The sequence below is a fragment of the Danio rerio genome, chromosome 4 (assembly GCF_049306965.1).
Source record: "Danio rerio strain Tuebingen ecotype United States chromosome 4, GRCz12tu, whole genome shotgun sequence".
In the NCBI taxonomy this organism is placed as follows: domain Eukaryota; kingdom Metazoa; phylum Chordata; class Actinopteri; order Cypriniformes; family Danionidae; genus Danio; species Danio rerio.
Window position 1 is genome coordinate 17686988 of NC_133179.1, and position 22955 is coordinate 17709942.

A 22955-nucleotide genomic window follows, 5' to 3' on the forward strand; every position below is an offset into this window, starting at 1 on the left:
TGGAAGAGGTCCAAAACTTTAAGACCAACCAAAAGATGGCCAGACTGAAAATGAGACATTTTAGTGGGATTTGACAGCCCCCTCTTGTCAGCTGCAGTGGGTTGCACCCTCAGAATTAGTAAAGAAAAGGGGCGTCTACACTGAAAACTGGCCCTTCACATACAAAGACCTCAGTCAAACCCAAGAAATAGAAAGAGAGAAAGCTAAGCAAAAGAATTTTGTGATGACGGTGTATTTGAGTCCAGATGGGAGGATGAAGTGGTTATGTAGAGGTAGAAAGAGAGGAAGATTGAAAGAGAAGAATGCATCTCCTGTTCTTTGCGGAGCGTCTCAGTCTTGTCCAAGAATAAACAGGAAATGCAGCTGCGTTTGGACCCCTCCCCCCTGTCCCCCTTGTCCCAAAATACCCTGCATTCCTAACGAGCTTCCATCATTTTCTATCCATCCAGCTCAACTTATTCTGACTCCGAGATGTGGAAAAGGAAATAAAAGGAGAAGTTTTTCAAAACATCTTCCCTCCCCATTGACCAGGACTCATTCTTTGCTCTGTAATGTGGTCCGATAGTTAGAAATCTGGACACGCAGTTGCGTTATTTGACTAATCCCTCTTTCCTGAGAGCAAGAGGAGGAGAATAGTGGCTTTGTGGCTGCAGACAGTGTGGCGAAAAGGACTATACAGTACCAAATTGAGGTCGTCCAGAGACAATGGTTGTCCTTCAGCTTATATTCACAGACGTCCCACAACTCTATCAAACGTGTCGCTCTCCGTAAAGACTTTCGTATTTCTATCTTACACTGCAACAATAGAAGCAAAACTCCTGAACAGAACCTTCAATCAACCAAAGGGCTTTGTGTCGCTCTTCTTTTGACATGGTAGCTGAAGTTTTGGGATCAAAAATCAGAGAGGGTCAGTTCACATTTATTTCACATCTGCTTATAGAAAAGGCACTAGAAGATTCATCTACAGATAGATGTCAGACATAAACTTTAACTTATCCTGTTTTAGCCCCACACCGAAGCACCACATGACTTTATTCTGCACCTGATGTCAATCTGCTCTGATGGAGTGCTGCTCTTCATTTGAAGCATATTAGCTGCCCTCTTGGACACAAGGTCCAAACAAAACATGCATATGCATGCGCTCAGACCAATAGAGGGATTATGTCCATGAATACATTAGGGCCAGGACAGCAATTCTGCATACCAATGCAGACAGCTGACGCACCCCTTGTCAAAGTGTCTGAGCTCTGCATGAATGTATACATCTGGACGGCCATATCATGTGATCTCATTATGCTTCTAATGAGATCACGTCCATAATGGGAAGCATTATCGTTTGTTGGCTATTTTCCCACACTATTTTTTATAGTGTAGCAATCACTCACTTTCCTGGTCAGAACAGCGGAACCAAAACATTTAGTGTAGAAAGATGTGGTGACACACTTTAAAAAATAGGACATTTATTAAAAACAATTTGAAAGGTAAACAGGAAGTGCAAGGGGCTAACATTAAAGCATTATTGTTTTAAAAACAATATTTAAAAATAATAATAATAATTAAACTTAATTCTATTTGTTATATAATTGCACAACATCTTAGAATATTCCTAACTTTAATAACAAAATAATAGTAGTAGTAAAATAGCATAACAAAATCTACATTATATATTTGTATTTAGTAATATATAATAATATTAGGTTTCTAAAAGTATAACCATTTTATTATTATTATTTTACAGCAACTACACTCACCAGCCACTTTATTAGGTACACCTGTCCAACTGCACATTAATGCAAATTTCTCATCACCCAATCACATGGCAACAACTCAATGCATTTAGGCATGTAGACATGGTGAGGACAATCTGCTGCAGTTTAAACCGAGCATCAGAATGGGGAAGAAAGATGATTTAAGTGACTTTGAATGTAACATGGTTGTTGGTGCCAGACAGGCTGGTCTGAGTATTTCAGATACTGCTGATCAGCTGGGATTTTCAAGCACATCAATCTCTAGGGCTTACAGAAAATGGTCTGAAAAAGAGAAAACATTCAGTGAGCGGTAATTCTGTGGGTGCAAATGTCTTGTTGATGCCAGAGGTCAGAGGAGTATGGCCAGACTGGTTTGAGCTGTTAGAAAGGCAATAGTAACTCAAGTACAACCGAAGTGTGCAGAAGAGCATCTCTGAATGCACAACACGTCCAGCCTTGAAGCGGATGGGCTACAGCAGCAGAAGACCACACAAGTTGAATCTAATACCATGATTAAGGGAGTTCTGAAGGTAAAAAGGGGTCCAATCCGATACTAGTAAGGTGTACCTAATAAAGTGCCCTTGAAGTGTATATGTCACTATTATTATAAATAATGTTATTCTAAATTTGTCAATTGAAAAATAATCAGTATTTTATGCTATTATAATTAATAAATATTAAAACAATAACACATGTACACATTGTATAGCTAATAGCTTTTATAGCACATCCTAGCAAAACAACAAGTCTTATATTTTAGTCCAACTGCTAAAATTAAAATTCGTCAGTAAATAAAAATATACTATCACACAGATAACTGCAGAGATACCAGAAAATCTCTAGCAAAATGCTAGAAAGAACTCACCACTTTCCACACTCAAAGACTTGTTAGTAAGCATGACAGCATCCATCAAGCCATATCAAGTAGAAATGCCACCCTACAATGCACCAGGGCCATGTGCTAACCAGGCAGGCAAGTCTCCATCGCATAGGTGATCTGACCCTACGGCGAGGAGATGAATGTGGGGTGTGTTCGCCCTCCTCTCTGGAGCTGAACTGTGCTTTGCCACTAATAGAGATCTAAGCTCAGGACACACAGGTGATTACCTACACTCTCAGAGGTCATGCCAGGGTCATGAGCATGGCGGGAAAAACACTGTCAGACGGACCGGCCGGGTAGCTTTGTAATTACCCATGAGGCTACAGCAGTGGCGGAGATGCTGCATTGAGGGATGTTGAAAGCAGCATCCGACGACCTCTCTGATTGGGGTTAACAAGGGGCTGATTTGCATAAAGGGAGTGGTTTGATTAGTAGTTTTGTGTGCATGCTTGGATTCTTGGAAACAAGAGGATGGCTGTGAAATGAACCAGCAATTGTGAGATTGTGTTTGGTAGCGTCTTGTAAGGTCTGGGATTTTGAGGAGGCCGGTCAAGTTCTTTGTACACAGGGGGCACTGCTGTGATGGATGAGAAAAGAGCCTTCAGTTAAAGCTAACTGTTGACTGGGATGTCAATGTGTGATTGATTCTTTGGCAAAAAAAATTGTACGGGTCATTATTTTAATAACTATCAGTCACATGCAAACTACACAAATGAAGCTTAATGCCTTTGAATGCAACTAAAAGCCCGGATCGAAGTGGAAATGTCTAGTGGTGCTCACTTATGAGATGCACTCTTGGTATTCACAGAAATGTGTAATATTTATTCCAAATTTGAAAGTTGTTTTAAGTCTAATTTGAAATTTGAATTTGGTCTGAGATGCACTTTGTAAATTATGAAGTGTGATTTAAAACACTTTAAATGTGTCAATTCACTACTGGTTTCAGATTTCCAACTAGCTTAAAATCAAAGACTATAGAATACACAAGACATGTCACTTGTATAGTTTTGAATGGGAAAAGTGTAATGGTCAATACGGCAAATGAAGCCCCGCCTTCTAGTACAATAGCCAATCAGCGATAGCTATAGGGGAATTAGCAACCTATGTCACACATGACATCACATGGGTTCAACCGCGGATACTGGTTGCAAAAAAAAAAAAAAAAAGACATTGCAATATGAAACAAGTCGTGTTTTGCGGTAGGATGCCAAATTCAAAACTCCATAAATTGAAAACTTAAATTTTATCATACACCACACTGCTTTTAACACCAACCGCAGACGTCTTTGGCTAACAGCCATCGAAAGGAGTGAGGACCTCGTTAAAAATGCTTAACTCTGCAGTTCTCAGGTTATATCAGGTAAGTTCACGCTATGCTAAATCATACACATAGTATCTTTCATGCATCTTGAATTTTTACAAAACAGTAATTCGAATACAAACATAAACTTCTGCAGATTTTGTGTGATTCAAATGTTTAGAAAAGAAAGTAAAGAGACATTTGTTGTTTAATCATGTCGTTGATTCCTAATATAAAACCTAATCGTAAGCTTGGCTAGCAATTTTGGAAAATTTGATGTTTCCCAATTCAGACAAAATGCCCGACCATACTGCATAAGAGATGTTTCAATAATAGCCGTTGACTGAAATGACTTGCCTTAAAGGCTCTTTGTTAAAATTTAATTAAGAACTGAATTGATATTCAAATCAATGTCTATCTGATTTGAAATGTGAGGATATGACATAACCTGTCATGAAAGAACAAAAAATTCTGTCTGAATGTAGGAAAGCTGTTGACTATCTGAGATAAATAAAAGTCTAAATAAATTCTTGGATCTATAAGGTTATTACCAACAGTGTTAGGTAAGTTACTTTAAAAAATTTAATAGATTACAAATTACTGAGTACTATTTGAAAATTTTAAAACTGATTACACTACTAATAACATAATGTAAAAAGTAATCAGATTACTAATTACTTTACTTTGAAGGTAATTTTAAAACATATAATATATACCTATAAAAATACAAAATAAACTGCAGCTCTTTCAATAATTTTATATTTACTGAAAAACATTACAATGGGTTGATCACAGCAGCTTGACATATTCAAAAGACCTAGAGATAGTTGGTCCAAAACTTAAAATTCTCTCATCATTCACTTGTTCCAAACCTTTTTTTAAAACACAAAATAAGAAATTTAGAAGAAAACTGCATACCCGTAACAATTGACATCCATAGTATGAAAAAGCCCTGCAGTGTTTTGGTGTTCTGGGTTTTTCTGAGGTAATTAGTCTACCTAAATGTGTATATTCCATACTAACTATGAAGATAATCGGTCAGTTCTTGTCACGTGACTCATAGCTTTCAACTGGGTGCGTCTGGAAAATTAAAGCACAATATGCACTCCCAATGCAACATGTGGACAGACCCGTAAGCAGCTACGACACTCTTCAAAAGCGATTCAAATCAATGTCTTTCTGATTTAAAATGTGAATAAAAGCAATTTTAATAACATCTGTTCTTAAATCTGATTTCCTTAAGGTTTTAAATTTGAAGAATTGCTTTAGAAATTAATATGGAATTGGTGTGAAATATGATTTTTAGGTTGGTTTAAAATTAAATTGTATGAGTATTCTGAACTCTAGGGGGTTGGGTTGGCAGACATGCAGTCTATGTTGCTTCCAATAAAAAATATTTTTTTTAGAACGGTATCTGCTATAATTTTGCATTTGACACACCTAGTCTGTAATCACTGCAAAGTGCAAAACAATTTCAGCGCTTTGGTCTATAATTCCATCAAAAATACAGTACACAAATTTCCTCAACATTTGTTATCCGATCAACACATGGCAGCATGCTTTGTCATTGTTGATCAAAAACAGAGTGGTCGTCCGCTCCCCACTCATTCCTCCAGGTGAATAAATGTTTTATCCTCTCCATCTACAGACAGAGGGCAGTCAGAGCAGCTCTGAGTGCTTATGAGAGCTCAACCTGTTATCTCAAAGTGAGTGAAGTCGCGTAGAGTGAAAGACAATGGAGCCATCAGCTAACGCACCCTGACAGGCCACCCTTCAGAAGAGTTAATAGACTCTGACCCAGTGTTTTAAAGTGTGTGTGCGACACAGAGAGAGACAGTGCCATCAGAACAGGACTGACACCTGCACTTCATCACTACAAACACACACACTGTCATGTATTATTCACTCTGGTGACCACTAGGACGGCATTCCCCTGACGGTCGCCGACCGCAGGGATGAGCGGATTAAACATTTAGCAGCGCATGACAAAATGGAACAGAATGAATAAATAAACTGAAATGGCCCCTGGATGCACAGTCAGCGTGTGCCATGCGCATACACCTATCCATGCCACGCAACTGCAGTGCTGTATCTAAAGTGACCCATCATGTCATACTGATAACAAAAGAAACAACAGCTATAAAACCGCTGCACTTGCTTTACAAAATGCAATAGGCTAAAGTGTGTGTGATGATTATTTCGCTATGGGAGCTAGAGTTGTGGTCAAGTTGCTTTGCTGTGAATACTAAATGGCAGACGACCTTGAATGGGGCAGACCTGTGAGCGGTTTATGTTGATGACATCAGACAGGGCAACAGAACCCCCTGCCGCCTCAGACCTCACCCATAACTGTCTGAAATGTTCCTTTCACCTTCTACTAATCACATGCTTCTCTGAAGGGACCCAATAATGCTGATCTTGTGGCCTAATCTTACCTTTAGAAGTTACTGCAGTGCTGAGAATGCAGTAAGGGATAGTTAACAGATTGCTACGCATTAAAGGATTTTAAATACATGACGTGAAGCCAAAGAACCATCCGATGTGAAGTGAAGATTTTTAAATGCTTTTCGCAGAGGCAGTCTTTAAAAAGCATTTATAATCATTTAATGAATGGCAAACTGTTGACTATCCTGCTCATTCCATGGTCATTTACCAAGTTATGGATTAGTTAAAACTAGTTTTGCTCTTTGCAGTGCAATATTTGACCACATTATTTTACAGTTACGACATATTACATCTCCCTGCATTGAATCTGTCACAGGCAGACAAAGAGAATGCGAGTATGTGTGTAATAGACATCCTGTGTCCTCTTGTAAATGACACGGGCATATCTAAAAGCTCAGAGTGTTAGCTACCTCTTCGCAAATATTTTTTTGTAAGAGTCATGTCTTTGAGATTAAATCGAGGAATGGTTACTATGGTTAGTACTAATGTTTGAAGGTAACACATTTATTTCGAACTGTGATCAAAGCTGACTGGAACATATCTGTGCATTGAACGATTTTATTGCACACTATCCAACCAATGAGAAACAATCATGCAAATAGTGCATACGTTTGCTTGGTATAGATACATTTTATTCCATGGTCTGATACACTGGAGTTAAAATTGACAACAAGCTGACTAATATTTCTATGTTAAGGCCAATCACCATAAATGACTGGATATTTTGATTGTTGTCGTTGTGAACAAGAAACAAATAAGACTAGATGTTGCATCTTGACTAATTATTGCTTGCCATGTAAGCAAAGCACATGATGTCATCGAATAGATGTAGTCTAGATGTTTCTGTCTAAACAAACCTAAAGGCAACATAATAAAGACAAGTTTATTATAGCTACAGCTTGATTTTTCAATTGAATAATTCTACCTTGCTACATCAATATCAATGTGTTTTATTAGAAGATTATTACTTTTAACTAGTCTGTATTACTCTCATTTCACATGTTAGAAAGCTGTGTAAGCAAGATCATCTGTGATTCTATTGGTCAACATCACAGATAGAAAAAAAGAGAAAAGAACAAAAATTTCTATCTGAATGTAAGAAAGCATTCCAGATATGGCATAAGTTGTTGACTATATCTGGGATTCAAAATCTAAACCAATTCTTGGATCTAAATGGTCATTACCAATAGTGTTGGGTAAGTTACTTTAAAAAAAGTAATGGATTATAAATAACTGACTACTACTGGAAAATTGCAATCTGATTACATTACTAATTACTTCATGTAAAAAGTAATCAGATTACTAATTACTTTATAGTTACTTTTAAAACATATAACATATACCTATAAAATACAAAATAAACTGCAGCTCTTTCAATAATTAAATATTTACTGAAAAACATTACAATGGGTTGATTACAGCAGCTTGACATTTTCAAAAGACTTAAAGAGATTTAAAATTCTCTCATCATTCACTTGTTCCAAACAGTTTTTTTTTTTTTTTAACACAAAAGAAGAAATTTAGAAGAAAACTGCATACCTGTAACCATTGACATCCATAGTATGAAAAAGCACTCAAGTGTTTGGATGTTCTGTGTTTGTCTGAGGTAATTAGTCTACCTAAATGTGTATATTCCAAACCAACTATAAAGACAATTGGTCAGTTCTTGTCACCTGACTAGCGTTTTTTTTAACTTGATGTGCCTGGAAAATAAGCGTGCGCAATATGCACTCCCAATATGATCTATGTGAGCAGACTCATAAGCAGCTTCGATTCCCTTCACAATCCGAATACCTTTACTCCAGATCCTGCACAACAATCCTGTTTAGGCTGAGTTGGGCCACCATGTTTTTGGGCACCGGTGTACTTCTTGGTGACAAGTATTGTCGTAGAATGCTTTCTATAGAAGTGCTTGAACAAGTCATAGACATAGACAGCATTTCACAAAAATATTTTGGATTTTACGCTCAATGAAATCAAAGTAATTTCTGTATTTCCACTTGAAGAAGCAACCTTGCTCAACAGCAACCATTTCAGATAGCGTTTTCCATGCTTAAATGCGCATGCCTATTAACTGAGTTTACATTGAGTTTAGTAACTGTAATCAGATTACACAAATTTAAAATGTAATTAGTGTAAAAAAATGTAATTAGAAAAAAGTAACATGTTATTGTGGAACATGTTACACCCAACTCTAATTACCAATGCACCCTATGTCAAATTGTGCTAAAATTAGACAAACATAGTCTAAAAAAAGAATTAAGTAGATTCAAACACAAACAGTTGAGTGACATGCCCGATATTAAGAAAAATTAATGATTGCATAAACATGTTTGAATTTTTGGTTGAGTGTTTCAATTTGACACCCAACACAAAATCTGGGTCCTGAAGCTAAACCAGTTGACAACTATAGGTTTGTGGCATGTTCACCAGTATGTGCTTGTGTGTGTATTTATGTGTGTAGGAGTCTGATATTTTGGGTGGGCATATGTGACCATGTGTGTTAGCATTAAGCGTGCATGCTGTTCTGTAGGTGTGTGTGGGGGTGTGTATTTGGGGGTGTATGTAATTGCGTGTCTTTGTGTCTGTGTGTGCGTGTGGGTGTGCGTCTATAATTGTGTGTGTCCTCCTTATCTGTTCTCCTCTCCTTCAGTTCATTGGCAGACTAGCGGAGCTCAAACTGTTCAGCTGCGACTGGTCCAAGCCCAGTAATTACAGCTTGTCAGAAAGAATTAATTTTCTCATTTCTCATAAAGATGTGTAAAAATTACCATGTTATTATACACCGACACTCTCCAGAGGCACACACCAAATTTAATTTAGAATTCTTCCCGCACATTAAATTAAATCCATAAATAAGAGTTTAGGCATTGGTAGGGAAGCATATGTTCGTTAGGCCGAGCAGGCTGCTCGGGCCTGCGCTAATGTCTATTGTAATGTTTTAATAGCTTGTGCCTTCTAAGCACCAATAAATTTATATGATCACAACAGGCGACGTTGAGCGCACGGCCAATTAGGAGTGCCGACACTGCCGCTGCTGCTGCTGTTGGCCTCAGGAGGAAGGAGAGGTGGGAAAACTGGAGAAGAGAGAGAGAGAGAGGAGAGAAAAAAAAAACAGACACAACTGCTGGACCACTGTCTGGATCGCTGAATGTTGGAAATATATCAACCAAAAATTATTTCACATGTATTTCTTTAAAAAAAAGAGGTTATTAAAAGATCATTCATTATATTGTTAAACATTATTTTGTAATTTTAAATTCTTTATATTTTAAGTGTCATTTATTGCTGTAATGGCACAGCAAAAATCAACAGAAAGAAATCAATCTAAAATGCTATACTGTAAATCCACAAATTTGACAGCTTGAAACACTTCCTGAAAATTTTCTTGACATGATGCTTTGTCATCTCCGTACTATACTACGAATAATATAGCGCTGGTTCACTTAAAAAGTACTAAGAACTGAACATAATAACACGAAGCAAACATTTACAGAGCATCCAAAGAAAATGCTGTGTGCTGAGCTACAGTAAATGTGCTAATTATATGTGCATATATGCAATGATATTTTTATGATGGAGCTTATAAAATATGTAAAGGAGTCAATATGGAGCCATAAATTCCTATGCTGAACACAAATGGAAGACTTGCAATTACTGTATTGAACTGTAATGGAGAAAAAAAAACAGCTCTTATGACAAGAAGAAAAAAATAATCGCACAACATGAAAATTCTGCAATTTTAGGAGTTTAAATGTGTTTGGAACTGGACTTGTTTTTTTCAGGGGTCTCAGTTTAGTTTGGTGTGCATCTAGGTTTAGATAGCTGTGTTTATATTTACAGTATTAAAATTAACCACTGAAACAAAGCAAATTTCACCAAACTTGCTAGGTGTTCATGTGAAAACAACAGCACACACTAATGGCCTGTTTCCACTGACTGGTACAGTTTGGTACGGGTCACCATTATCAGGCTTGCTTTTCCTCTGCCAAAAGGGTACCAATGGTAGGGTGTGGTGTACGACAGAAAGTTTCAGTTGACGTCACTCTCGCTCGAGGAAATGTCAAAGTAAAGCTGTACGGGTCGTTCACAAATCAGATGAGAAGCACTACTCACAAAACAGATGCTTTGCACACATAAGTACTTGTGTATAAATGTGCATTACTCATCTTCCTATGAACATGATTTGATTATAACTGCAGATCAATGACAGTGCGAAAATAGCCTACTGTAATGTCTGCAATTATTTAAAATAACTAAATAAATGCAACATATATCACTACATGCAGTCCCTCATCGTCTGATATGTTACTAATTACAGAAAAACTACACACAGCATATATTTAGTCCTTATTTGGGTTCAAAAACATCATGCAACATAAAGCCCAGTCAGTGCAAACCTCTCATCAGTATCTTTAATCTTCACCAGCACATGTAACCTCTTGTTAGAGAGAAATTCTGTCATTTCAAGTTCATAATAGTCCAAAAGGTGATGATAACAGTTAAACGTGGCAGTTTGTTTATGTTTTAGTTGCTGAAAGAATCATTTCCTCCTTTGTTTTTTCCGGCTTCTTCTTTGTTTTTTCGCACTTCACTCTCTCGTTAGTCTGTTTCTTTAGGATCGGATGCCAGAAGCACTTCCATAATCACGCACACAGTATTATCATCAGCTAAAGAAGTTCGTTATTTCAAAAATAGACACGCACGTGAGGGTAAAGGGTGCCCAAAAAGTGGTATGGTACGGTTCACTTTTAGGTACCTTTTGACAGTGGAAACGGCCACATAAAAGCGTACAGAACCGAACTGTACCATACCACTTAGTGGAGACGGGCCATAAAGTCACTTTCTAACTTAAAAATAAGCTAAATCTGTGTTATTTTGTCTTTTTGATCTCTTCCTTTTAATTGTTTTCTGTTGAATTTCTGTGAATATTTTAAGCCAATTTGTTCATGCATTACATATATATTAGGTAGCTAAAACTGTTTTACCAAACTGAAATCCTTTCAACTGCTTACCAAAATCACCAGAAAAATGGCAATAAATAAAAAGGGAAAAAAGAAAGAACAAACGAACCATCTGGGACTACTGTAAATCCTGTCAAAATTAGAATTATTTTTGATATTGGCAGGTAATCTGTCTATTCCAGACAACAAAAGTTAACCAGCTTTGATAAAAGTTTGCAGCCGTAAGTGAACAATGTTCTGTAAGTGGGTAGAGGCTTCAGTGTCATTTGGGACTGGGGACAGAGCCATGATTTCTGGATCATAGCACATTGTGTCATCCTCTATATCATGCATCTACAAATGGAAGGCAACATCAATCAGACATCTATTTATAGTGTGAATAAAAGAGAAATCTAACACTAATAAAAGTATTTGTCGCCTGCCAAAACTCCATGTACTTTACATGGATGCCCACTGAGAGAAATAAAGGGAGACAGGGAGGAGGTGGAGACGGTGAAAGAGACGCGCAGGAAGAGGGAAAGGACGGTTGGTTGGAGATGAAGGCAAAGGAACGGTGGATCCCTCTGCGTGGGGGCACAGGATGGCAGTCTCCCACTGGCACGCCGCATAGACAGTGGGTAGCCGTACGCAGACTCACACACAGTGGGCAGTGCCACAGTCAGAAAGACAGAAATAGACCGAACTCACACATACCGCCAACTGAGTCTCATAGGCTTCATGAAATATGACTACAAGCTGCGAGACAGCGGCCTCACTGACACACTCGAGCCCGTCTGTGATACGGTCCCGCACACACAGACATGTACTGCACACATATATGGCAAAGACGCCTACTAACAGCCCCATCCACCCACAAACACAGATGAACATACAAATAGCCCCCTCTCTATCTTCCATCTACACACACAAATTAGCCTCCTGATGGCATTTATTGGTGAGGTGAAGTGTGTAAGTTGTGCTGATAAAAATATGCTGTCCAAAGAGGCAGGAGGCAGCGGTTACTTTGTGATCAGAGCTTATTAATGTTTATTAATGAACTATTCAGTAACACGCCCACCACACATATGCCTTGTTTCCACTGAGCATTATGGTTTAACACAGTATAGTAGGGTTTGGTACGGATTGATCAGGGTTGCGCTTCCACTGTCAGTAGTACCATTACTTGGTGTGGTGTACACCATAGCAGCAATCAACATCGTTCTCTGAATTGTTCAAACAAAGCTGTCCTTAATTTATCTTTTACACACTCATTTCTCATACATTATTTCAAATTTTCACATGCAGGAACATGCGAATTGCCTATAAACAATAATGAAGGACCAACAGCACATCTTGTACTTGTTTTGCTGCATGTGGCTGTTTATTACAAGAAAACAACAAGTCTGTGTGTCGTCATTATATTTATTTTGGTGTCATGTTTTGGCTTTGTATTTATAAATGGCACTTTCTGTGTTGTTGTTTTGCTGCCTTTTTGTACATGTAAGTGGCAGTAGCTCTATGCTTTTGGTACCATACTGTTGTGTTAGGTACTCTTAAACCAGGGGTACACCACCCTGTTCCTGGAGATCTACCTTTCTGCAGATTTCAGTTGCAACCCATTTCAAACACACCTGCCTGTAATTAACAACTGCTGTTCAGGTCCTATTTAATTGGTTCATGTATGTTTTATTAGGGTTAGAGCTGAACTTTGGAGGAAGGTTGATCTCCAGGAACAGAGTTGAGCAGCCCTGCCTTAAAGGGTCACGAAACACCAAAACACATTTTTTGAGCTGTTGACAGTCGTATATGTGTCCCACACTGCTAAAAACACTATTAGGACACCTATATTTCACTAAAAAGTGTAAATTGGTTGTTTTTGCGTTATTTTAAGCAAATTCGTACTTCCTGTTTGAAACGAATTTTTGAAGCTGCGTCACGGTCATGACATAATAGCGTGTATTCCAGCGTGCAGACTGGGCGTCTGTGCCAGAGTGTGTCTTATTACGTCTTACAGTGTGTTGCATTAATGCATGAGTATGGCTTGGGTCAAACCAATCAGCGCACTCTATTGTGCAACTTCATTAATATTCATTACTATCACCGTGTTTTCAGGACAGAGACGCCACGTTGTGTTGGCAAAACAAGCGTGAAGTGTTGCTTTTATAGTTTGCTGCAGTTAAGTTTCGTTTTCATTTTCTCTCTGTGAGAGCTCAGACTCACGTGTGGATTACAGTGTACGCGACGCGCGACAACATTAACTTACGTGTCTAAGGAGGATTATTGTTTACCTGAGAGCTGTTCTCATCTGCAAACGCTGGGATCTGGAATCGTTTGTAGTCTCCTCTTCATAAAGACGCGGCTCTAGTTGCTGGTGATTGTCCTGTCTCTACAGATTTGGTAAGTGAGCGACCAGTGCTCTTTGTTTATTCAGTTTGTTCGTATCTAACAAACTATTGCACAGAGTGTAAACACGTTAGCACCACAACCAAACTTTAACCTCGTGTAGGGTTTTTACCGCATTTAGTGACCGGAATAACACGCGCGGCTTTCTGACACTACCTGTCGTGTGCATCTAAGTTTCTGGGAAATGCAGAGGGTTTTTTTCTCTCATTCGCCGTGCGGTATAAAACATTGCATGAAAAATACACGCTTAGAGCAGCTCCTCGAATCAAATATCTCGTGTGTCGCGAGGGGCATGAATGAATTCCCTGAATGAAAGAGCCAAACTGCAGTTAAAGTCCACTATTTAATAATTTGGCTAATAATTCGACTACAGATGTCCATGTAGGTTTAACACCATCACATTCTCCTGTATGTATGTGTGTGTGTGTGTGTGTATTTTGACTCTGAAACTCGCGCGTGCCCAAATCGACACTCCCACACCCTCCCACTTTAGTTCCTCCGACACTCCCCCCTAAACAGAGCTGGACACGCCCACTTTTCTGACTTTTTCCAAAGAAGAGGTGTGAAAACACCCTGCTGAAACGAGGGGGTTTCATGGCCCTTTAAACAAATGGTGTCAAAAGTGGTATGGTGTGGTTTGGTTTACTTTTACCTCTGACAATGGAAATTAACATACCCTACTGTACTGAACCATTCCGCCACAGCGGAATGAACCACCAACTTATCCAGCATATGTTTTACACAGCAGATGCCCTTCCAGCTGCAATCCAGTACTCTGAAACATTTACTGTATATACACTCATTACAGTATATACCTATACCGCGTGTCTTTTGACTGTGGAGGAAACCAAAGCACTCTCTCTGCGAACACGGGGAGAACATGCAAACTCCACACAAAAATGCACTCCACTGTGTCACCCTGGAAACTTTCAATGGTAGTGAAAATTATTTAAAAATGCATTAAAATAGATTCAAACTGAGAAATAATAAATAAAATATGTTTATTGTGTTGCATGGCAAGTTATGAACAGCATTGTGTTTATATGTTTCATAAGGATATAGTTTTATCTAGTTTTAATAGTGAAATACTTCGAGGTCAGAGTCATCATTGGAAAAGACCTACATATTGACAACTATCCTTGATGATGAATATGGCCATTTGCTCTGTATCCAGATCAGCAGAAAATCACAAGACAGACATAACTGCTATTCTTTGATTGCTGAAAGAAAATGGACTACGAGGATACATAATGTCGGTAATAATGACATAGACTAAAAATGCAAGCACTGAGAACGTTTGTAAAGGCCTTTTTCAGACGCACATTTTACATACCAGTCAGTCGTGTCGAGGCTCCTTGTTGTGAAAGAGTTTTGTCCTTGTATCTGCTTCTACCTGAACAAAACGAAAATGATAAGCCATCAACTGCTTGAAGAGGCTGTGTGATGGTGGAACAAAAATATTAAGCTGTGTTCTGCCTAGCTGGGTGTTGCCTTGAAACTATAATTTTGCTTTATTTAACAGAAGAACTTCTGGACCCCAAGATGGACATTGTGTAGACATTCTTGTCCATAAACAACTTGAAACACTCTTAATCCCCCTCACAGAACTTATCATTGCATCTGTAAATTGTATGGTACTTAAAATGTCACATCTAGAGTTTATGAGTGTAAGCATGCAGAATGGAGAGGATTCTCTAAGCTTTATCAGAACTCTTGGCAAGCTTGGATTCTCCTTAACAAACCCGGCGCTAAGTCTTATATCATCCTTCTTAGTACTGGATTGGTAAACCGTGTCATTTGTTAGTAGTTTTGGGAGATTTAGACCACTGTCCCCTTGCTAACAGATCAAACCAAATGAGATTTAGGAGATGCGGTTGTATATGTCTTTGCTGGAACATTGCAGGGACGTGCTGAAGAGACATGCTTGTATAGTCTGAGGGAACATTGGGATCTTTCATTACAAGAGCTGAGCCGCATTGTAAGTTTCTAATCTTGCACGCTTCCGTGTATAATCTGCCGAAAAAACTTGGATGTCATCATCCAAGTTTAGCGTGCAGCGTGAAGTCCACCCCGGAGGGGAAAATTGAACATGTTTGCATATCTAAAACTCATAACCTCTTACCTCTTTTAGGTCAGTCACGTAACTAAGATTCTTATGAATCAGGGCCAGTGATTTGTTTTAGTGTTTCAAATAACAGAAGTGAAATGATGTTCTACATTGCAACATTGTCATTCAGTGTAACATTCCAGATCTTGAACTTTTCAATATATTACTAAATATAAACAATATCACAAAATGTGTTATTTACTTGACATGTTCAAATAGCTTTTATTTTAAAAGACCAAGTCTTAATGCTTATCTTAAACAAAATTATCGAAATAACTAGAGGATGCTTGCCCCGATTATGTGGTTTGTTGAAGGATTAAAAAGGGTTCCCACTGGCCACTTCATAGTTGTAAAAAACTGATAGTTATCCAAAGTGTTGACATCATCAAAACCACATCGTTTCATGAAATGCCAAAATAATCGTTTTTTTATTATTTAAGTTTAATAAAAAAAAATAATATTAAAACAGAGATGTTGTCATTTTGTTGAACAACGGGCCCAGCTCACAATTTGACATACTGTAGCATGCAATATTTCCGCATTCAGGGAAATGTTTTTGTCATTCTGTGTGTTGTAGATTCTCTGTTACACAACATTTTCACCTATTACACTGATGGCTTTTTGTCATACTCTAACTGTAACTATCACTGTAACTCTAACAAACTTGTCGTAAACTTTAAATAAACAATCTTTTGGCTGGTTGTGTACATCCGTGGGTGCATACATTAGACTTGCATAAAAAAATCTGTTGAGGTTATAATGGTGTTTTGCAGTGCTCAAGGCCTACAGGTAGGAGTGTGTGCATGTTTGTTTATCTGTGTGTGAATGTGTATATCTGTCCTACAAATGTGTGAGTGTCAGTGTAGGGCCTCTGCTTAAAGCGCGGTCTTATTTACTCCTGACAGCCCATAAAGCCAGCCTGAGTGCCACGCTGATTGAAATCCCCTTTTGTGTGCTGGTCTTCAGTGATGTGGCTTTTCTCTCGCCCTCATCTCATGATGGAAGCCTGTACTGTTAATCTGAGAGTGGCCTCTGAAAGGACGAAATGAGTTCCTGGGCTGAATGCACTCTTTACCTCCTCTGTCTTCGTCTATTCAGACGTGGGGCGTGAGAGCTGGCGGCTAACACCTCCACAACAATACATGGCAAAGCAATGCAAACCTTCCTTACACAAACTATTCTGTCTCTAGGAGACTTGTTTTTTTCCCACATTATCTTCTTGCTCGCAAAATAGTACTAACGTCTACCATTATGGCACCTTACAGAAGATGTGCACTTGGATTGATGGAAGAGCATAACAGCAACAAAAAAAGCCAGAAAAGCTGATGCATGTGATTGAACAACTGTATTAGAACATCATGTCAATTATGCATAAAGTAAAATATTAAACTACAGGTAAATTTTTTAGGCAAATAAGGGGAACTGGTGCATGCAATGACAAATTGTACTCCTACAACTTTTTTCAATGTACTAAAATTCAGGTATTTTCATGGTACTCGCATTGTATATGTGCTTTTTTTGTGTGTGTGCTTGACATAAAGCAGTTAATAGGAGATAACACTCAACAGATATTAACTGAACTTACATTAAACGCAAACTGCTTTTAATATGGAAAACGTTTCCGTGAGATATAATTTACAGTAGTACTACAGTACTATTACTGTTATTGAGGTGGAATGCTAACAACTTTGCTTTTTAAGTTAGCATTCAGTTACTAAAATGTTTCTCTGAATTTGAAAAATCCATTGGTAACTGTCGTAAAACATATTTCTGGTACATATTCAAAAGAAAATCGTTTAGTCAGAGCTATGGATTAGCAGTTAGCACTCCAGCACTAATCATCTCCTATCAATATTGTTTGTATCATGGATGCTAACTGCTAGGCCTCTTTATTAACAATGTAAGAACTATCTTGAGCTTCATGTGTGAACTTTTAAGTAGGATACGTGCAGATTGGCAAACACCCAATACAACCAATTAGCAAAATTAGCCTGTGTCTGAAAGGAAACCTGGTTAAGCAGCTAAGAAGCTTGCGTATCGATGGACTCTATTAGAGACAGAAGAAGAATAAGATCTCATTGTTGTTGGGGTGGAATTCCCCTCTGAGGCGAGATAAGTCGGGTCCTTTGTTCTCTGGCCTCTGTGATAGAACACTTATATAATGCAGTCATAGAAAATGGGGACGACGTCAGGCCGCAAAGCGAAGTGAGCCTGTGGCCTGTTTATTTTTTTTTTTTAGGAATGGAAGATGAAAAATGAAAGATGAAGGAATTGAGTTGAAGATAGAGAGAGATCATACAATCATTGTCTTACATAAGGCCCAGAAAGGACGTGTGAAACAGAGCATCATGGACCTTCTGCTTAGATCAAGAGATCAGGAAACTTGACAGGAGAAGATAACTCCAAACAGTTTTGTGATTCGCTCAAAGTCAGACACCGAAGATGCTAATTAATTACTTTAAGGACTGTTGACTGAACTAAATAAAGGGTTTCCCCTATTCACACTAACAGTTTTTTAATTGCTGAAGGTCAAAGGTTGCTGCTCTGTTGACATTAATGTGTGGGTTTAGCATTAATTGGTTAAATAAAGTTCATTTTAAATACATATTATAACTTCATTAAAACTTAATGTTGAAGTCAGTTTAATGGAATCTAAATTCAATTGATTTGCAATGTAATTAGATTAAATGCATACCTTAAGGAAGCAACTAATCTTTGTGACCAGAAGAATGTATTATTGCAGGCAATATTTGAAAGTCTGCATGATGCAAAATAAGTTAATCTACATGGAACTAGTACACACAAGATCATTGTCTTTACACAATTAAGTTGTTTCCTGTTTTGCAGGTCACATACAGGAAATGAATGGGGAGGAAATCAAAGAAAGACGGAGGAGGAAAATGAGAGATCCCTCTCCTGACTCGGTGTGACTGTGAGGTTCAGACTCTGGAGTAAGCAACACAAAGAGATTAACCTATTTACATCTGTTACTTACTCTAATGGCTTTTTGTACAGCTAATTTCAGCCATCTGCGTTCTCTCGAAAGACTTTGTCACACAAAACTAATAAAAGTCATCTGGTGCACAAAATTAGAGAACACAGAACTGTACAGAAAGGAAGATGGACTCAAAGACACTAGAGTACACACACACACACACACACACACACACACAGATCATGCAGCTGGACATATGACTGGGCATGCATTCCCTGACATAAATGAATCACATGCTTAGTGAATGACTGACAAACACATATTAAGATTCTAATGCAGATTCTCAAAGTTCAATTATGGACTCTGATGGACAGTAGACAAGAAGTACTGCAATTCAGAGGGGAGATTTTGCTTTTGAAAACCTATAAAACAAAAATTACAACATGCATTTGAGGGTAATTGAGGCTGTAAGTAGTGTAACTAATCATAATAAATCTAATTCTTTTGAAATCACAGAAAACGGCAAGCATTGGTTATATCTTGATTTTAATAAAACCTGCATGATTAGGGTGATATTTCATACTGCGTGAGTTTCTGCACTCTGCCACAAAGACTGTAAATAAATACACTTTCTATATTGACATCTATGAAGAAATTCTAAAGAGAGAGATTGGCCACTTTATTAGGTATACCGTGCTAGTACTCAGTTGAACCTCTTTTTCTTTTAAAATTGCTCCTAATGTCTATTTCACAGATTAAAATAAGATGTTAGAAACATCCTTCAGAGATTTTGGCACAAATTCATAAGAGCATCACACGGTTGCTGAAGATTTGTTGGCTACACATCCATGATGTGAATCTGATCCAGCACAAAGGTGCTCTATTAGATTGAAATCTGATCATTTTGGAAGCCATTTGAGTGTAGTGAACTCACTGTCATGATCAAGAAACCAGTTTAAGATGATTTAAGCTTTGTGACATGACATGGTTACTTCCTGGAAGTAGTTTTGACAAGATGTCATAAAGGGATGAATGTGGTCAACAATACCATTGATACAGGCCAGTTTGATATACAACCTCAATGTCACCCTACACAAACTCAACGGCAACTTTTTTTCAATTTTGAACTGTCCAATTCAAGAGTTTACACTTAGATATTGATTAATGCTATTAGGAGCCTGATGCTCCCGCTTGGTCAATAAGCATATAAGAGCAACCGAGATCAGGTATGTCTCCAGTGCCCCCCTGGTAAAGTGAGAAAAAGGAGAAGATAGGGTGGAAGAGGGGATTCTTCCAAAACAAAGATAAGGTAGCAGGGCGAAATCTATCTATTTATTATGTGCTTAAATCAATCTGATTGGGTTATTGCTGATTACGGATGAGAGGCCAGCCACGATTAATCATATCACATGCTCCTCTTGAAGTTAGTTTGTAAAACCTCCTTTAAGTATGGCCAGGTGTGAATCATATCTCCAAATTTGTGTTAATTGCTGCCTTTAGTGGCACCAGTGTGCTCTTCTGCTGCTGTAGCTCATCTGCTTCATTGTTTGCTTCTGCAGACCTAAGTCTTAAGCTGTGGTCACACTGAGTTTGAGCTTGCGAAATGCTGTAGTACGGTGCTGCGAAAAGGGCTGGATTTAAACAAGATGAGACACTTAAAAAGCGAGCGATTGGTCCATTTTTTAAATTTCAGTCCAGAGAGGTCATGTTTTGATCCTCGATTGGTCTAACGCAGTCAACTAATGTGATTTCACAGGTCAAAGCTCACCAAACTTGAACTTTCCAATGCAGCGAACTGCGTAACTTGTTTCCAGTCTGACACATTCGCTTGAGTATGAATGGAAGTCTATTGAGAGAAAAGTGCAGTGTGACCGCAGCTTTATTTATTGTTTATTTGAGCTCTGACATTTGCCATCAGAAAGACGTTTGCTCAAAGAGGTGCAATTTTTCTATTTTTATGGTTTATCAGCAGTTAATGAAAAATTCTGATCAGCCCAGCAGGCACAAAAAACACGATGAGCTCAGATTCACCTATCTGTCTCATCCTTAGAATAAACTTCAGCAGATTGCCTTGACCAACATATACTGTAAGTACATGCCTAATTAGACCTAGTCGATACCTTGCAACTGGCTGAAATAATGAAACATTTTCAAACTTTAACATTAATGTACCTCAAATGACCTCGAATGAGGCAGTCAATAGATTACTTACAATACACACATTATTCATTCTTTTTAAAAGACATTTCAACAAGCACAACCAGAAATGGTGTGGGTGGCCACAGAATCTGTGCATTGTGAATGTTGCCAACGTACAGTAGAATAATAAACTCATATTTTAATTAAGTGTGAAAAAAAATTAATTATCCATGAAAGTGTAAAACTACACAGTAAAAAAAAGAGAAAAGTTGCATTTAAAAACTGCTCACAGAGAAGAAACACAGAAGTTTGTGCTGACTGGCAGCAGGTGAGTGTGTGAACATGTCGGCCAGGGTTCAGGTTGAATGAGGCGGTGTTAGTCAGGACAGAGAGATGTAACGGGGGCAGCAGAACAGCTGTGAGGCGGGGAGAAGGGGGTGTCGGAAAGCACGTCCAACCAACCAATGATCTCGCTTTATTAAATTAATAAAGCTCATCTTAGCACGCCTGAACACACCAGCAGAATGACACCAAATCTCACTGTTTTAATCACATTACGTACGGGCCAGCTCATTAGCTGCACAGGCTACTGGGTTCATATGCAGTGCACAGGATTACAAACACTCACACACACACACACCCACACAAGTGCTAATGGCTACAGTTTGCATGTTACTCCTGCCCTCTACACAGATGTGCTTTTACTGAGATGCTATCATTTTTTAATAATTGATCGTGTTTTGTGACTTTGAGTGATTTTTGTGGCTCACCCTTGTGTCCCGGTCGCTCTGGAAAAGGCACGAACACACTCTGCATGCGTAAGGTCAGGGTCACACCTGCTTTCAGAAGTCAGGAGATAAACGACATTCGCTCCCTGCTCCTGGACGGACTTCTTGTAAAATGAGCTTCATCTCCTCTCATTCCCGAAGAGGTCTATCTGAATAAATGCTATAGGACCAATCTACCCTGCGGGGTTCAAGCGATGGTGTTTGTCCATCAGTGTGGTTTTGTGTGATGCCTATGAATAAATATTTCCATTTTCTAAGTCGTTTCCTCAGAATGGGAGTCAAAACGCAGCCAGACAATACAATCTAACATGCCAACGGTTTTACATATGGTAAAATAAATTGTGAAAAGGATGACCTAACACAACACAAAATCATCACCTGTTTGATGCTTCCATTTCATCACAACAGACAGTTCTGATGACTGTATGGACTGGTGCATTTTTCAAGACATCTCCTTTTACAGTGTGCTCCAAAAAACTAAGATTTGCAAAGATATGAGGATATATAATATAATATAATATAATATAATATAATATAATATAATATAATATAATATAATATAATATAATAAACTCTGACAGCCAGTAAGAACTAACCACGGTTAAAGTTATGGCTCTTGGTGTGAACGGGCGTCTACTTAGTTCATTTGAAGATTCAGTGTAATTGATTTTCCAGTCAGCGCTTCATGCTGAGCTCAAAAAGCTGAGATGTTTAGGCTGTGTTTAGTGGCCTCGGATCAGAAGCATAGTGAGTTCATGAGTTAGTAATGAGGAGGATAACACCCTGCTTTTGTCCACTCTTTACAAAGAACACATTAATGACATCGAGATAAACTGTGTCAGTGAACCGAGAAGTAGCAGACATAAATAGGCGATGTGAGAGGGAAAGTGATGAAGTTGGAAACAGAGGCAGGACGCCAGCGCTGTGATGGGGATCCATTAAGATCAGACCATCAGAACACACTCAAGGGTCACAGACTTTCGCTATATCATTAACCAAACAACTAAAATTACCCATTCACAGAGAACGCACATACGCATGCACACAAGGGCCCTGAACTGTCACTGTGTCGTTTACAGAAACACCATAATTAAACTTCTCAAAAACAAAGCACATACACTGTAATTACTCCCTCAACTGCCACACACTAAACCACGGGAGTCAGAGAAAACATGCTTTTGTGGAGCACAATAAGTGTGTATGTTTTCATTAATACACATATACACTTATGTATCTGTTAACATCATGCATCTTTAAATATACGCTT

General features: G+C 38.4%; 1 protein-coding gene across 31 annotated transcripts in view; it reads right to left on the minus strand.

Moving 5' to 3' along the window:
* The window catches only part of sox5 (SRY-box transcription factor 5), a 234835-nt gene that overhangs the window by 117263 nt on the left and 94617 nt on the right, over positions 1-22955 (minus strand). For 13 of the 31 annotated variants that reach the window (XM_073946573.1, XM_073946552.1, XM_073946546.1 and 10 more), the window contains one exon: positions 15053-15112. The exons of the other annotated variants lie outside the window; for them this stretch is intronic. The gene's annotated coding sequence lies outside the window, so the exon portion shown is untranslated. The remainder of the gene's footprint in view (positions 1-15052; positions 15113-22955) is intronic. 31 annotated transcript variants of the gene reach the window in all.